We start from the raw sequence: 19,413 nt of genomic DNA, 5'->3' as shown, positions 1-19,413 counted from the left end.
TCTTGTTTCTTGTACATTTGGCTCGAACAACTAGATAACTGTGAGTCAAGTTTCGGTTTTTGAGCATCTAAGCCCTGTTTTTGTGCGATTTTTGTATGACGTAGCTCGTTTGACAATGGGGTTTTCCTGCATTTCTTGCCCGGAAAGTTAACTCTGTTGACCGTGGAAGGACGAACGAAAAGCTCCTCTTGCCTTTTCAGCCGTGAACTGAACTTTTTCATTGCATCTGCTGGCGGCTTTGGGTGGCTGCCGCTTGTGAAGCTCATCAACTGGCTGAACTTTGATGGATGATTTTCGAACTGTGTTGGTTATGTCCGAACCAACTTTCCGGCAGCCAACACTTTGTTTAACCTGCTTCACCATCAGCCTAACTTGGTTTCTGTTCTCTTCTTCATGTTTGAGCTCCTTTTTCAACGATGAGAGACGGGAAATGACCAGGTCTTCAACAGGGCTCATGTTTTCTTTGTTGATTTGAAATGACAGGCGGTGTTGGTGGTGATCCACATCCGACCTTCTTGCAGACGATGAACGAGTGCCGCCGCTGATATGTGACCGTCTAATGATTTTCAGTGACGAAAATTTTGTGTTGAACACATAGTATAAAAAATCGTGGTTGCGGACGTTACGTAACGTGTTATAGCTGTCACAGGCGTGATATCTTCCTCAAAAATCCCAATACGCCTAAAATATTATATTTATACATTTTACTGTTATCTTTTAATATATTAATATTAATATATTATTTTAATATTTTATTTTAAAAATAAAAATTTAATTTCATAGCAAAATTTATTAAAAACAAATATAAATCATAGAAGTATTATCATACTAGATAATGAGTAATAGCAATTATAATGTTAATGAATAACATAAACAATATCACTAAAATCATATCAAATTTTTATATTTTAACATAAAAATGTTCATTTTTCATAACTTAGAAAAAAATACATAATTACAAATATAAAAATTTTATATCTTACAGTTCACCACCAAAATGAATGACATAGCGAATTTAAAGCATTTTCATCTTTTCATTGTCTTGGTTTTGATTTCTTCCTATTCCATGTGAAAAAAAATCACATTATGTGCATCAAAAGATGCATCATTAGTAGGAACTATGATAAATGATAAAATTTATTTATCAAGGAATAAATTCTTTTTTTATTTTATTTATGATATTATTTTTTTATATTATATATTAGATAAAATTTTATAGTTTCATAGTAAATAGATAAAACACATACACTATTATAGTATTATAAAGTGAATTCATCTCTTACACAAAATTTATATAATTATAAATAAATATATAATTATGATATTTTTTTTGTACACAAAAGTTTAGGTCACGGGTGGCTCCCCTAGTCCAGGGTCAGGCATACCTAAGACTCAATTGAGATTTACATAGGACTTTACAGATTGTCCACCAAGAGTGACGGTGGAAGGATTCAAACTTGGCCTTAAAAGCTCAAATTCTTGAATCCCAACCACTTGTGCCAACACTCATTGCCTATATATAATTATCATACTTAATGCTAATATAAAAATTTAATTTAAAATTAACCACGTTAATTTTATATATGAGAAAAATTTAATTTAAATTTAAATTAATTTAATTTTAAAATAACATTAAAACCAATTTAATTAATTTAAATTTAAGTAACTAATTTAAACATAAATATTACGATATTATTAATTATATATATTTATAATCCAATTTTAAGAATTAGATTATAACAATTCATCTATGTAATTTTATATTTCAGATAATTTAAAGTTTGTTACAACGTTGCGGCGTAATTAATAGCTTGTTGCTGTGTTACATAATAATTTTTTACTGCAACAATCGTGATGGGGTTCCCTTATCGCGTTGCGTCGATATTGCGTCGCGGTAACCTTAAAAAATGTTATGATGTGGGAGTTACGATGCGTTGCGACCGCAATTTTGTACTATGGTTGAAGAAATATATGGTGAAGAAGGGGTTTCGTTTTGGGGAAGAAGATCAAGCCTCATGAGCCTAGTAAAAACTGTAGGCATCTTGGTCCCTGGAGAACACGTCTCATTATCTCCAGCTCCAGTTTTTGATCTTGTTCTTTTGATTTGTACTTTAAATGAAGATGATGATGCTTCACGCCTCCTCCTCCTCAGACTCTGAACTGTTCCTTGGCGTTTCTACACCTTTAACGACGGTGGTTTGTGGAGAGATGAAAGAGTTGTGGGGCTTGAAACAACCACAACCACCACTGTCGGTGCCGGTAGTAGCACTTTGGCGGCTTACGGGGAAGAAGGGACGATGAAAATCATGTTAAAAATCAACCCCAACCCATTACAAAGCACAACCTACCCAAATAATTTGATATCATTGCTTACATCAATTTAGGTAAAGATGTCATTACTTACATCAACTTAATGGAGTAGGTGGAGTAGGTGGTACTAATGTATGGCTATGAATATTTCTCAATTTAATATTTGTATGGTGTAGGTTGCATGGTGAGGACTATAAATACCCCTTTGCATTTGAGTTATGCATCATCAAAAAAATTTGAGTGTAGTGTTTTGAGTATAAGTTGTGAGCTTTTTATTGAGTGTTTATTTCTCTTCAAATTGTGAGTGGTCTTTGGAAAATGTTGTAGTTTTTTTATTGTGGGTATAATACAAGTAATTTGTTTACTTTTTTGGTCCAATATTAGTAAGTTTAGAGTTGTATACTCTAAATTTTGCTCAATAATTGGTATCAGAGCCACGTTATAAGGTCTCTTGAAATTCCAAGTATGCTCTGTGGCTGCAGTTTTAACTGATCTTCTACATCAGAAAATATTTCTTGAGATTATTGTCGGGGTTATTACAAGCCATGTGGAGCTTTTTTGCGTTTAGAGTAATTTAATACTTTGCACGTTTGTTACTCAAGCTTGTTCGGTGTAGTCAAAGCCTTTCCATTAAGATGGGTGATCTTAAAGTAGTTGGAGGAATCAAGAAGCTCAACAACAAAAACTACAACATGTGGGCAACATGTATGGAGTCATACTTACAAGGTCAAGACCTTTGGGAGGTTGTCGATGGTGGTGAAGTTACACAACCAGCGGCAGAAGATGCCAATGATTCTTGCGAAAGTGGAAAATTAAAGCAGACAAAGCGATGTTTGCTTTAAAGACCACAATTGAAGAAGAAATATTGAAGCACATCCGGGATGCTAAAACACCAAAGGAAGCATGGAACACTTTTGTTACACTCTTTTCAAAGAAGAATGATACAAGATTGCAACTTCTCGAGAATGAGTTACTATCGATAGCGTAACGTGACATGACGATTGCTCAATACTTTAACAAGGTAAAGTCGATATGCCGTGAAATTTCAGAGTTAGATCCGACAATTCCTATTGGGGAAACCAGGGTAAAGAGAATAATTATCCATGGTTTGAGACCCGAATATCGAGGGTTTGTTACCGTTGTACAGGGATGGCTGACACAACCATCGTTTGTTGAGTTCAAAAATTTGCTTGCAGGTCAAGAAGCCATGGCCAAGCAAATAGGAGGAGTCTCGCTGAAGGGTGAAGAATAAGCGCTCTACACCAACAAAAGTAGAGGCACTTTTCAGCGGTATACTGGCAGTGGATCTATAAAGGATGGTGACAAGGTAAAAAATTACCAAGGAAAGAGAGGCTCTCATTCAGGGGATGCTTCCAATAATCGCAGTAATAGTAGAAAGTTCGATGGCAAGTGTTACAACTACGAAAAGATGGGTCACATGGAAAAGGCGGTTGACAGAGAAAAAACTTGTTGAAAGTAATATTGCTACTTCCAGCTCGAAGGATAATAGTGAAGATGGTTGGGATGCTGAAGCATTATTCGTTATGGAGGAAGAAGAATTAGCTCTCACGGTAACAACACCAGAATGGATTGACTACGAGAATGATTGGATCATAGATTTGGGCTGCTCAAATCATATGACGGGTGACAAACAGAAGTTGCAAAACCTGTCTGAGTACAAGGGAGGTCGTGTGGTGGTGACAGCTGACAACTCAAGATTACCAATAACTCATATCGGTAAGACAATAGTTACGCCTTGATATGATTCTAACCATGTGCAACTTCAAGACGTTTACCATGTCCTAGGAATGAAGAAAAATTTTCTATCTGTGGTAATTGAAATCATCAGGCCATTATGTCTTATTTGGTCCCCAATACGTGAAAGTTTATCTTGACCTCAAAATTTCAGAAACACCGACAATAGAGGGGCGATGTTTGGAGTCAATCTACGTGATGTCAGCAAAGCCTGCATATGTAGATAGGACAAGAAAAAATGAGACATCATATATGGCACATACGGTTAGGTCACGTTAGCTATTCCAAGCTAAGTGATGGTGAAGAAGTCGATGCTTAAGGGGCTTCCTCAACTAGACGTGAGAACAAACACAGTCTATGCGTGATGCTAGTATGGTAAAGCACACCAATTACCATATAATGAGTCAAAGTTTAAAGCAAAAGAACCGTTAGAGTTAGTTCACTCTGATGTGTTCGGACCGGTTAAGCAACAATCAATTAGTGGTATGCGGTACATGGTAACATTCATTTATGACTTTTCCATATATGTGTGGGTTTTCTTTATGAAAGAAAAATCTGACACATTCTCTAACTTTAAAGAGTTTAGAGAGTTAGCTGAAGGAGAAGTGGGAAAGAAGATATATTGCTTACGCACAGACAACGGAGGAGAATATAGCTCAAACAAATTCTCTCAATACCTAAGGGAATGTCGAATACGTCATCAGTACACTTGCGCCAACACGCCACAATAGAATGGTGTAGCAGAAATAAAAAACCGACATCTTGTAGAAATTTTTCGTAGTATGCTACATGCAAAAAACGTATCTGGAAGGTTTTGGGATGAAGAAATGAGGACTGCAGCCTTTGTGATCAACAGACTTCCTCAACCAAGGATAGGATTTATTTCACCCTTTGAGAAACTATAGAATATAAAACCTACAATTAGCTACTTTCCAGTATTTGGTTATGTATGTTATGTGTTTGTTCCTGATCATTTACGGAGTAAGTTTGACAAGAAAGCTGTTAGATGTATCATTGTGGGAAACGACAACCAAAAAAAGGGTGAAAATGTTATGATCCAATGAGTGGAAGATGTTACACGTCATAAAATGTGGTATTTGATGAAGCATCTTCTTGGTGGTCCTCAGAGAAAGAGGTATTGCCAGATTCAAGAGAATTTGGAGACAATCTGCAACAAAAGATGGGGGAGCATATTGTTCAACTCTAAACAAGTTTAGATGAATTAGTAGATCCAAATGTTGATGATGTCGAACAAAGAGTAACTCAGAATCTTTGGCAAACTAACGTGTATCAACAACTAAACGAATAAGGTGGGCCTAGTGAAACAAAAGAATCAATTCCACAATCTCAACTCTGAAGGTCAACAAGAATACGAAGGCTAAATCTCAAATATGCCAATGCAACCATAATTAAAGAAGCAATATAGCCTGATGTAATACCCCAAAACTTTAGACGATGACCAAAATAAAAATTTGGAAAGTTTGATGGTCAAAGTAGAAAATTGGGAAAAAGTTTAGCAATTAAGTGGTGATTTTCCCAAAAATAATTTTATTTCATAAATGGATTTATTTAGTGTCCAAATTATAAATTTGGTAAAGTTTGGTGACCAAAGTATAAATTTTAAAAAGTTTAGGGACCAAAATGTAATTTTAAAAAGTTACATATGGGTCACGAAAATAAGTAAATAAAAAATATTATTTTCACATTTTTAAAATTTTGGAAAATAATATTTAATGGTTTAATTCCATGTTAACTTGAATTATTTGATTAAAGTGACTGAATTGCAATTTTTAGAAATTACAAGGGCAAAACGGTAAAGTGAAAAACTAATTTGTTCATCTTTGACTATTGAAAGATAACAAGGCTGATATTTATCTGATTTTGAAGATGATAAGGATATGTATCTTGGTTTTATGTTAATTATGAAGTTATATTAAGGGTATATTGGTATTCTCTCAAGTTAATGATTTAAATGATATTTTAAAGGATAATAAGCATGATATCAATCAAAAATATCATGCCAATGTTCATCTTCTCCAGCATTTTCACGTGAGAAAGCTTCCAAGGTAAGAAAAATATTTATTTTCCATTTTTGAGCTAATTCCTTTGGAATTGGAGTTATGTCATGAGATAGAAAAGTGATCTAAGCGAAAAACGCTACTAATATTGCTTTCTAATCTTGCTGGATTTCAAAGATCCCAAATCTAAGAGTTTGTTTTCATATAAAGGATAATGAAATTGATGATGAATCTTGATGTTTTTGAGGTTGTAGATTCATATTCAAGCTTGATTGATGGTTATAACATGTTCAATCTTCCTAGAATTAATTCTATAAAATTCGTCCAACTATCAAGTTGGATAACTTTGTGTTTTGATGAGAGATAATTAGGGATTTGATTGTAGAAATGTTTTAAGGTTGATTGAAAGTTGATTTCATGTTTGAAATCAAATCAAAATCGAGCAAAATCATGGAAAACCTAGTTTTGATCTTTAAACCACTAGGCTTTGGTCTTAAAGGATGAGAAAAACTATGGAAAAATTATATATGGGTTGAAATGATGAAGGAAATATTCTACAAGCCTTAGAAAAATTAGGGACCATTTTGTAATTTTTGAAAAGTTGGGAATCAATTCGTAAATTCTGGAAAATTGAGGAGTTGTTGTATAAGTATTGTATAATTGATGTATTATGCTGGAAATTGTTGATTGGGAATTTAAATGAGTGTTATATGTGAAAAATGACTATTTTGGATGTTTGAAAAGATTGATGATTTAAGTACAACACTTGCATAATTGGGGTACTTAAATGTAATTATGCCTTTGTAAAGCATTTGTATGATAGTAATTACAATGTTGGAATTTTGGTATTAAGAATTTAAGTGATAAAATGGTGAAGGACCATTTTGTGTAATTTGGAAAAGTTGGTTCCAATGTTAAAAGGAATTATTAAGTGTTTAATATTTGGTAGAAATGGAGTTGTTATAGGATATGTCTATGCTAGTATAATACTAACATATGTATCATTGTGAATTTGTGATTTATATACAGATCATGATTGATTTGCGATTGAAGCAAGTCAAGTATAAAAAGGGTTTATTGTGGAACATAGTGAGGCATATATTGTGGATTTTATAAAGTGTCAAGGTGAGTACAATACATGCATGAAATTATACATGGATGTTGTATACATCATTAGGAAGACTTGTGATAAGTCGACCTTATTTATATCAGCATGATATATGTCACTTTTATAACTTTGACATGACATTGAAATGTCACGGTATGAAATCAAAATGCATTGATTATGAAAAATGTGATATTTTACCATGAATGTTTTCGGATATGAACTACCCAATGTTAAATTTGATAATATACTTTGCCATGGATGGATCAAATAAAATAGACTATATGCCCAAGTAAGTCATTGAGGGATAGGGTATAGTTGGCATGCCATAGAGTATAGCAGCTGCAGGTTTATATTACACTATAGTGTGTAAGGACACTAAGTGTACATGGTAGGCACGACCTTATGTGTAATACACTTCGGTGTATATGGTGGGCACTACCTTATGTCTAATACACTTCAGTGTATATGGTGGGCATGACCTTATGTGTAGCACTACGGTGAAAATATTACTCGAATACCCAGGGTCCTCAGGGTTGTATATTGGGCTATAGGCTATGGATTATGGTTTATTGCTTAATAAATGGTAAGCATGCAAATAAGCTTACGATCTTATGCAATATTTTCAAGTATATGGGTAAAAATAAGCTTACGAGCTTATGGGACAAATGGTAATTATTTTAGTAAAATAAGCTTACGAGCTTATGGAAATAAATGGTAAAATATTGGATATGCAAATAAAATGATTTATGGCATTTTGAATTTGACATTGAAAATCATGCATGAATTGTATTGCATTGTTATTGTTTTAAATTGCCTTACTAAGTATATAATTAGTGTGATGATTTTCACGCGTAGGTAAAAAGTCAGTAATAGAATAAAGAGTTCGGAATGACATCAAGCATCGAGAGGTATATTTCAATATCAGTAAGACATCCTATGATGGAATTTGATTTAGATAGTGGCATGTAATTTTATAAATGTTTAATTTATTTTGTTAAACAAATTTGGAAACAAAATGGTAATTTTATGAGTTTTATATAATGTTGAAATCACTGTCGAAATTTTGGTGCATCGATACACTGTTCACTGTTTACGGGTACTGTTCATAAAAAACTTTTGAATTAAATTTGCTATAACAAAATATAGATTATATGATATGATATTTTTATAATATCAATTACCATTTTAAGAAAATAAATTTTAAATCGCTTTTGAATTGGAAATGGTTTTTGAAATACGGGTGACATCTGTAATCTGTATAGGTATAATTATACGGATTACGGGTGTTACACCTGAGACATTCGAAGAAGCATCGCAGAGTTCTGAGTGTATGACAACTATGAAAGAAGAGATCGATGCACTTTAGCAAAATCAAACTTGGGATCTTGTGCCAAAGATAAAAGATGTGAAACCCATATCTTGCAAATGGGTTTACAAGATAAAGCATCGTCCAGATGGGTCAATCGAGAGGTACAAGGCACGATTAGTAGCTCGTGGTTTCTCTCAACAGTATGGACTAGACTATGATGAAACATTTAGTCCAGTGGCAAAACTTACAACTGTACGAGTCTTACTTGCACTTACAGCCAACAAAGGGTTTCAGAGCCAAGAACATCCTGAATATGTTTGTAAGCTGCGAAAAGCACTCTACGGATTGAAATAAGCACCTAAGGCATGATATGGTAAGATTGTTGAATTTCTAACGAAAAGTGACTATTCAGTAACACCTGCAGATTCTAGCTATTTTGTCAAAGCTAATGAAGGTAAGCTAGCTATCGTACTAGTGTACGTGGATGACTTAATCATAACCGGTGATGATGAGGCATAAATTCTTCAGACGAAGGAGAATTTATCAGTTCGTTTCCAGATGAAGGAACTTGGACAACTTAAGCACTTCCTTGGTCTAGAGGTTGATCGTACACATGAAGGAATATTTCTATGTCAACAGAAATATGCTAAAGATTTGTTGAAGAGGTTTGGAATGCTCGAATGCAAGTCAACTTCAATGCCAATGGAATCAAATGTCAAAATGTGTGCACATGAAGGAAAAGATTTGGAAGAAGCAACAATGTATCGACAATTGGTAGGTAGTCTGGTCTACTTAACCTTGACCCGGCCTGACATTTCTTATACAATTGGTGTGATGAGTCGGTATATGAAAAATCCAAAGAAGCCTCATTTGGAAGCAGTTTGATGAATACTGAGATATGTGAAGAGTACAATTGACTATGGTCTTTTGTACAAGAAAAGTGAATATTGCAAGTTAGTTGGTTATTGTGATGCTGATTATGCAGGAGATCGTGACACCAGAAGATCAACAACTGGATATGTGTTTAAGCTTGGCTCCGGAACAATTTCTTGGTGTAGCAAGAGACAACCAACGGTAACATTGTCAACCACTGAAGCTGAGTATTGAGCAGCAACAATGACAGCTCAAGAGAGTACATGGTTGATACAGTTGATGAATAATCTACATCAACCAGTAGATTATGCAGTTCTATTGTATCGTGACAATCAGTCAGCAATTCGTTTACAGAGAATCCAATATTTCATGCAAGAACTAAATAGGTTGAAATGCACTATCACTTTATCAGAGAAAACGTTCTGCAAGAAGAAATCAAGATGAAACAAATCAAGACGGATAATCAAGTTGCAGACTTGTTCACAAAAAGTTTGAGTTCAGGCAAGTTCGAAATATTTCGCTGTCAGCTCGGCATAGTGAAAATAATGAGAGTTGGTGTTGAGGGGGAGTGTTAAAAATCAACCCCAACCCATTACAAAGCACAACCTACCCAAATAAATTTGATGTCATTGCTTAAATCAATTTAGGTGAAGATGTCATTACTTACATCAATTTAATGAAGTAGATGGAGTAGGTGGTAATAATGTATGGCTATGAATATTTATCAATTTAATATTTGTATGGTGTAGGTTGCATGGTGAGGACTATAAATACCCCCTTGCATTTGAGTTAGGCATCATCCAAAAATTTGAGTGTAGTGTCTTGAGTATAAGTTGTGAGCTTTCTATTGAGTGTTTATTTCTCTTCAAATTGTGAGTGGTCTTTGGAAAGTGTTGCAGTTTCTTTTATTGTGGTATAATACAAGTAATTTGTTTACTTGTTTGGGTCTAATATTAGTAAGTTTAGAGTTGTATACTCTAAATTTTGCTCAACAGATCAAACAAGTGAAATACAACAGTGAAGCAACCGGAGGGATGAGTGTCTCTCTTGGCTCTTCCCCTATACCAATCTGGGCCCATTTCCTCACAGACAATGACATAAGAAGTTTGGACGATAGACATAGAGAGAGCGTTGGTTTGAGGAAGAAAGGTTGAAAATTAGGTTATAGGACGCGGGTGAAGTTAACTAATCTAGCTAACAAGTCTTGATTTATAATTCAAATTTCATTTTAATTTATAAATTTTGAATTGAATTATTTAAATTTAATCATAAATAATTATAATATTATACTACTAATTGATTCCAATATAAATGATTTATATTAGCTGTGATACACATACACACGTAAAAATGAGACACAAACTTAAAAATCAATTCATTTGATTATTTAAAAAATTAAGTTTTTCGAGTCTTATTTTATATCTTCAATTTTATTTAAAAAAAATTCCAAGTTTAAACTGAATTTATGAATTTAAGTCGAATCAACAAATTTCTTTATCTCTATGGAATCCAAAAATTCTCACTCGCTCCAAGTTTGACCACGGACTATAGCATAAAACTAGACTAGGTGTTTGTATAAAATTGCAAAGACTGATTTTCAGGCACATTAACAAGCTCGAGTTACAATGTTGGGCTTTACGATTAAATAAATACATGCATGCATGTATTGTTGAAGAATGCACAACAGCACAAGCAAGAAAAGATTATGTGCGCTGGAAAAAAAGAAACAAATGATTCGACTGGAAAGCAGATGAAACAATTTCATTACATTTTTTAATGTAAAAATCATATTACATCTCGAATTCCCTCCGAGTTCTTGTTCTTGCACTTCATTTGTCCGTGGAGAAAGTAAAAAACAAAATCCAACCCGACTCAAAACCGAAACCGAAACCGAAATCGAATTACTTTCTCGTTGCAGGTCCTGGTTGCTTGTTGCAAACAAATGAAGTGAGTTAGTATTAATGGCACTTCCCATTTCCTGCAACAAAGAAATATCTAGCTATATATCAGAGACATATAGGGGAGAATTGATTAGAACAGGGAATTAAGGAAAGGTATTTTGATCTCATGTACTTGGAAGGACGTTTGTAATGGCTCCCGTTTGCTCGAAATTCTGATCGAAATCGTTTCTGGGCTGGACTTCTAGCTTGCATTCATGGATGGGAGAAAGCGAGCTGCACACGTGCTCGATATTCCATCGCAAACCATTTTTCATCCAAGATCATCTCGGGAAGACACAGCCGTTGTTTTCGGTCATAAATAGGCATCTGATGCGACGGGGCGGTCGTAGGCACCGGGGTTGCGGTGGTTACGAATGCATCATCTCTAGCCTCACTAGCCTGCCAATGCCAATCATAAGAATCAGTAAAATTCATGAATCATTATCATAGACAATTGTAATCTAGCAATTCAAAGGAAAAAATTTCACCGTGGTTATTAATTATTAGGAGGCTGACTGCAATTACTAATAGACATGTAGCATGTTGAATATTAGCAGCAGCAGCAGCTACCGTTGGCCTTAGGATCCCGATATCATAAGCCGGTGTCAAATCCGGCCGGAAGAGCCCGAAATACCTCTCACATGTTGGCCCTGGCTTAAGATCTTCATCGAAAAGCGCAAATATGTAGGTCTCAAAAGTTCGGTTCGGCATAAGGGGTGTGCCGACACCGGATTTAACGTGCCGCATAAGATTTCCATTGTATTCAGCTGCAGTCTCTGTATCAACACTGACTTGTACTGGATCCCCCATGGATGGCCAACCAGTTTCAGCTATGACAATCTCAACATCATCAAATCCGAGGAGTTTCATGGCCGAATAGACTGCGTCTAGTTCCGCATCCAACATATTTGTGTAAAGAAGCTTTGTGTTTTCATCAAACACTCCGCATTGGGCCGAAACAGGGCGTAATCGAGGGTATCCGGTGAGCAGTCAAAAAATGGATAGGGGTTCACCATAAAGGGTGACTTGGTATCTCTAAGGAAGCTAAGCAATGGCTTGAGAACATGCGTGTCGTAGCCTTGTCGAAATTTTCCGGTGGACGGCGGGGTTGAATTCGAGAGAATGCCTAAAGAGTGAGGCGTCGAGACCTGGATTCGACCATCTAACGAAGCTGCAGCAAGGGCTGCTTGGAGGGTTTGCATGGCTGGAACAAGATTTACAATTAACAACCTGTCTGCTGTCGATATCACTTCGTTGCCTACTAACACACGGACTATATTGGTAGCCGCTGTGTGAGGTCGGATATAGTCTTCCACCCATTGTTGAGCAAAATTCAGCCTTGTAAGTCCCGGAATTTGGTCATTTGGAACAGTCACCGTGACGGAAATGCCAGTGTGGGCAAAGGCTCGTAGAAATTCAGGATTCGCGTCGAAGAGCCTAACGTGGTTTATAACCGTGGACTCCTTGAGGAACTTTGCTACTCTAGGTGGTGGGGGAAGGTTGTTTGCGAGAGTGCCATAGTTGACCCCGATAGTCCCTTCGACTCCGATGAGTGTTAACACCAGAAATAACGAACATACGGCCACCGATCTCGAGGAACACATGCTTTGATGTGTTAGAGAAGATGGTGAATGATGGCATTTGGGGGGGGGGGGACTGTGGCTCAAGAAGTGGATAGGGAGAGATTCTTTTCTTTGTGAATGGGGGGAGGCATGAGCATACCTGCAAGAATTCCTTGTTGCTTGTGACTGTTAAACTCATGTTCTATTTTCTACGAGCTTAATTTAGTTAAAAAGGTGGGTATCAAAGCAAAAAGTGGAGTTGTTCATTATTCTTGTTCGTTATTTATGATTTCTTAAAGTGGTGTTGCCTACAGGGAATAATGCTTTCTTGCATCCCTGGAGAATGTTTTATTGGAGGTTTGCCTTCAGCTTAAATTACAAGAAACTTGTCTGAGATTCATTCTGAAAACAATACAACACAAATACCTATAAATCTATTTAATACAAAGCAAATTTTTTATGATCAGAATTTTCATTCGACTACAATACAAGTTTCAAGGTTCTAAATATACCCTTTTATTTTAAATGATTTTTTTCATGTAAAAAATGTATATTATATATATTTATTTATTATTTGTGTTTATTTTGGTTTCTATTAGTGGAGTGAATATAATTTTATTATATTTGCTTCTCATAATTGTCTGCTTGTGTTATCAAGAGAGAATAAGCGCTTTCGTCATATTTTGGTAGGTTTATTGTTTTTCTAACGAACTGGTATGGAGATATTGGTTGTTTTGTTGGATGATCATGGAAGTTAATACGAGTAAGATGAATATGTTAAACAACGTAAATTATTAATTTTGACGAAATAAAATGCGAGATTTGTTGTTTATGAAAATTATGCATCTTCGTATCTATGTCAACAATTGGCCGGCATTGTTGAAATTACAAATGGGGTGGCTGGCAAGGAATTCAAAGTTGAAATTGCAAATGGGGTGACTAAATGTGGAAAACATGGGCTACTAAATTGTTCAAAATTAGGAAGCCATTTTGATTGAATTTTGTGCATGAGAGAATTGCATTTTAGTCCTTGCACATTTTAGGATATTTATAATATTAGTTTCTTAAGCTTCAACTATAAATACCCTAGCCCATTTAGCTTTAAAATCATCCCCAAATCATTCTAGTTCTCTCTCAAGTGTTTTTGTAAACACCTGTAAATTTTCTCCCTTTAGTAAAAGATCTGCAGCAGTCCGGAGACGTAGACATAATTGGCTGAACTCCGTTATCAATTTCAGGTATTATTTTTCCGCTTTTATTTCGCATTCTCACTAATCTGGTTATAGGGAAATTACTCGTTTATTTCCCAACAACTAGTATCATGAGCTTTTGGTTGTGAATTTTGTCAATTTTTCTACAAAGGTTACTATTTACGTGAATAGTTTTTTGTGAATAGTAAAATTTGGTCGGCGATACGAGCTTGTCGACGGAGGTGTTCTAATACATGGTGGTTCGCAAAAATTGTCAGAAACGATCCAAACGAAGCCAGATTCGAGTGGGAGCGATGGCTGCAGACGAAGGGAATATGAAAATTAAGAAGTTGAATGGTGCGCTCAAGACCTTATTTGAAGGACTTAAACCAGGGGCAATGCTCGGTGGAGAGCAAGGTGATGCCCAGAGACTTTCGGAGGCCATAGTTGTAGCCGAAAAGCTGACTAAGCTTGCAGGTGTCAAGCCAAGTAGCAATGTGTCGTCCATGCCCAGCCCAGAGATAGTGGAAACAGTGATGGAGAACGGGAAAAGGTGCAGCAGGAAGATGGTAGAGAAAGCTCTTCGAATGGCCAATGTGAGCCAGCGACTGTTCGTAGCCAAGAAAAGTCATCGGAAAGAATGGCAAGGCTAAGTTCGATATAAAAAGAAGGGTAGCAAGGAAAAATTGAAGTGATACTTCTGTGATGGTCCTCATTTGATTAGAGGATGTCCCGAGAAGCGTCGTCTTACAGTCATCATGAAGAGGATGGAAGAACGAGAAGTAGCGGGAATTGGCGCGATCGCAAGTGTTAAAGATACCAAGCCAGGAAAAAGACTTGGTCCAATTGATGGGATCAATGCAGCCAAGCAAAGATCGAGACGAGGCAATGTTGTTGATGTTGAAGTAGCCGAACCCGTAAGAAAGCCTGATGCAATTGCGAGTGTCCAAGTAATCAACTCAGGAGCAAGACTTGGTGAGGGTACATATTCCAAAGTAGCCGAATCAAGGGGCAGGCATGGTGAGACTACAAGTTCTCAAGTAGTCAACCCAGGATCAAAACGTGAAGAGAATGTATGTGTCATAGCAGTCGAGCACAAGAAGGGACCCGATACGATAGCAAGAGATAAAGTCGTCAAGACGAGGGTGCAAAGTGAGCGAGTCCGCTCACATTATGCCAGGATGGAGGCGTGGTCCAAGTTGAGGCGTCTCAGGCATAAAGGGACACTTAAGGAGTATGTGAGTCGATTCAGTAAACTCATGCTCAAAGTCCCAAGTTTGACTGAAGAAGATGGATTATTCACCTTCATGCTCGGATTGAAGCCATAGGCGAAGAAAGTGTTGGAGCGAAGGGAAGTCAAGGAATTGTCTAAAGCCTTGACAACCGGCGATTCCATCAAAGAATTTGGAGTCAAGAAGAACAAGACTTCCAAAGCAAAGCCGAAAGCCGAGGGTAGCGGCAAGAGATTCCGTGATGATGGCAAGTCAGAGAATGATGAATATTGTTCCTCGAGTGGCAGAGAAAATCCATGCAATGATGAACCAGATGGTGAGTCTGGGGAAGATGTGTGCAGTTGGCGCAAGTTCGAGTTTCAAAGATGCTAAGTCGAGGGTAAAGTCGAGCAAACGAGGGGGCGCAAACTTAAGATGCCAGAAGTGTTGTGAAACTACCCGAGGGGAGCCGAGTCATCCAAGGTGATGGATGAGCCCAGGATCGAGTTATCCAGAGAAGAGGACGAACCTAGGATCAAAGAGGCATTGAGAATTGGCTCAATAAGGTTCATTTTTTCCAAGGCAAGTAGAAGTCAAGTGCAGGAGGAGTTAGACATGTCCAAGGAGTTTGTCGAGCATGTTCGTGTAGAGAACATAGCTTCAGAGACCATCTTAAGAAAAGGGTCGAAGCCGGGGCTTGCCGAGGATGTTCAAGTGAGGAACAATCCTTCAAAAACTAGTGGACAAGAGTCGAAGGGAGCCAAGACGTTGAGGGACAAGGCAACCACGGAAAAACTGCCCAATAACAAGTGGGTTTACAGGGCAGTGACTACAGATAAACTGAAGTTGTGTTCAGCTTCAGTTGGCATGCTAGAATAACAAAACTATAAATATTGTTGCATTGATCGAGGTGTGAAGACAGTTTAAAATTAGTCTTCAAGTGCGAGATTTTTGAATATTCAACAATTGGTCGATATTGTTGAAATTACAAATGGGTTGGCTGGCAAGGAATTCAAAGTTGAAATTACAAATAGGGTGGCTAAATGTGGAAAACATGGGCTGCTAAATTGTTCAAAATTAGGCATCCATTTTCGTTGAATTTTGTGCATGGGAGAATTACATTTTAGTCCCTGTATACTTTAGGGTATTTATAAGATTAGTCCTTAAGCTTTAACTATAAATACCCTAGCCCATTTAGCTTCAAAATCACCCCCAAATCATTCTAGCTCTCTTTCAAGTGTTTTTGTAAACACCTATAAATTTTCTCCCTTTAGTAAAAGATCTGCAGTAGTCCGGAGACATAGGCATAATTGGTTGAAATCTGTTATCAATTTTGGGTATTATTTTTCCTATTTTATTTCGCATTCTCACTAATCTGATTATAGGAAAATTATTCGTACTCGTTTATTTCCTAACATGCCTCTCAAAATCTTGCTTCAAAAAGGTGACCATGAATGAAAATTTTAACATCAGTAGGTGACTTCCACTTTGGTGTTTACCTGCATATTCACTGACCCACATATATCAACATCAGTTGCATTTAGCTTCAATAGCAACTCCCACTTTGAACATTGCTTGCTCAAATGAGCATCGTGTAAGATTTTACGTTAACTTGTAAAACTTTAATGGGGTTAACATAGAAAATTTTAAAGAAGAAAATATCTAAAATATATAATAATTTAAAGTTTTCAGGAGACGATCATCCTCACCTATATTTTCTGTTGCGGAAGACGGCTATCGGATAGAGCAAAATCGCAACTGATAATTTGAGAAAATAAAAATAAAAATAAAAGAGACACAAATTTACGTGGAAAACCCCTAAAAATATAGGGTAAAAACCACGGGCAACGGTAGAAGAATTTCACTATGAGAAAATAGGAATTACAACCTCTCTCGATCTACCAAGGAGAAAACAATAATAATTCTCTCTAGATAAAAAGGAGAAAACAACTCTCAATAAACTCTCTAAAATCTCTCTAGTATTGGAAGAAAGCTAGAATGCTTTGGGATAGTTTTGAAGCTAAATGAGCTAGGGTATTTATAGTTGAAGCTTAAGGACTAATTTGTAAATACCCTAAATTACAATGACTAAAAGTGCATTTCTACCATTGTTAATTTTCAACACAAATCCACCCTTTTTGACATTTGCCATTCGGTGGATTAATTAAATCCAACTTTCCACCGAAAGTTGGTTTAATTTTCAACAATCTCCCACTTGAAGATTTGATTGAAACAATCATATCTTCACACCATTCTTTCTACCTTGTACCATCATGTTGCTTACGTTTCTGACAGGCCACAAGAGGATCGACACCAAGTAAATTTATCGGTATTGATCGCCTTTGTCATTAAATCTGCTATGTTGTCTTTGGTATGAATCTTCTGCATATCTACCGTCTCTTCTTCCACCTTTTCACGAATGAAATGGTATTGAACTCGTATGTGTTTTGTCCTTGAATGAAATGCTGGATTCCTTGCTAAATGCAAGGCGCTTTGACTGTCACAAAACAGAGACATACTATTGATTGTTTCCAAGCTCCTCCAATAGCATCTTCAACCAAATTACTTCTTTACTGGCTTGTGTAGCTGCTACATATTCTGCCTCTGTTGTGGATGTAGCCACAATTGACTGCAATTTTGAAACCCAGCTTACAGCTCCACCAGTAATTTTGAACACATATCCTGTAGTAGATTTGCTTTTATCCAAATCTCTTGCATAGTCAGAATCTACATACCCATTGATTAATAAGTTTGATCCTCCGTAACATAATGCAATATTTGAGGTCCCTTTGATGTATCTCATAATCCTTTTACTGTATTCCAATGCTCTTTGCCTGGATTTGCCATACCGACTAACCACTCCCACTGCTTGTGCAATGTCTGGTCTTGTGCATATCATAGCGAACATTAAACTTCCCACTGCTGATGCATACAATACTCGAGACATCTCCATCCTCTCTTCTTCACTGCTAGGACTCATACTGGAGGATAATTTGAAGTTAATAGGAAGAGGGGTAGAAATTGGCTTACAATCTTGCATGCTAAATCGTGACAAGATTTTCTTCAAGTAATTCTTTGTGAAAGCCAAATCTTCCTATTACTTCTGTCTCGGTGAATTTGCATCCCTAGAATCTTGTTTGTGATCCCAAGTCCTTCATTTCAAATTCCCTAGCCAGTTGTGCCTTCAATTCTTCAATATGATCTTTGTTGGGTCCTGCAACCAACATGTCATCCACATACAACAGTAATATAACAAAATCGTTATCACCAGACCTCTTGAAATAAGCTCAAGGGTATGTATTAAGTCTGTTGTATCCAAGGCACATAATGAAGGAATCAAATCTCTTATACCAACACCTCGGCGCCTGATTTAGACTATACAGAGATTTGTTCAACCTGCAAACCAAGTTCTTCTTTTCTTTTTCTTCAAAACCTTCAGGCTGGAGCATATAAATTTCTTTTTCAAGATTTCCATGAAGAAAAGCTGTTTTAACATCTAGCTGTTCCAAATGTAAATTCAATGTAGCACACATTGCCAAGACTACTCGAACTTTGTTAGTCGAACCACAGGAGAAAAAATTCATTGAAATCAATATCTTCTTTCTGAGCATATCCTTTGACCACCAGTCTTGCACGATACCTCTCCACTTGATCGTCACCATTCGCTTGATTTTGAAGACCCATTTGTTACTAATTGGCTTCCTTCCTTGTGGTAGTGGCACAAGGTCCCATGTATTATTTTTATGAAGGGCTTCGATTTCTTCTTGCACCGCCATCATCCACAGTGAAGCATCTGAGCTGTTATTACCTCCTGGTATGTTGATGGCTCACCGTCTTCTGTTAAAAGGCAGTATGCATATTACCTTCTATAACATAATCTGAGTGCCAATTGGGACGTCTTCTCACACGATCTGATTGACGAGTTGTTGAAGCTTCAGAACTCTCTGGTTCTTGTTCATCATGTGCTGGTTCTGCTTCAGAAGAATCTCCTTCTTCAAACTTTTTTTCCACATGTATCTGAGTAGTCTCTGACTTTTCAGCGCTATCATCTTCTTCTTTTCTTTTAGTTTATCTTCTACAAAGATAACATCCCTTCTAATGATCACTTTGCGGGCAGTGGGATCCCACAAGCGATAC

At 36.6% G+C, this 19,413-nt stretch overlaps 1 pseudogene; it reads right to left on the bottom strand.

Moving 5' to 3' along the window:
• Positions 1 to 11,526: 11,526 nt before the first annotated feature.
• LOC120167019 lies at positions 11,527 to 12,917 on the bottom strand (annotated as a pseudogene).
• Positions 12,918 to 19,413: the final 6,496 nt, after the last annotated feature.

Source organism: Hibiscus syriacus, unplaced genomic scaffold, assembly GCF_006381635.1.
Source record: "Hibiscus syriacus cultivar Baekdansim isolate YM2019G1 unplaced genomic scaffold, ASM638163v2 tig00111659_pilon, whole genome shotgun sequence".
Taxonomy (NCBI): Eukaryota; Viridiplantae; Streptophyta; class Magnoliopsida; order Malvales; family Malvaceae; genus Hibiscus; species Hibiscus syriacus.
This window is presented reverse-complemented; position numbering and strand designations above follow the sequence as displayed.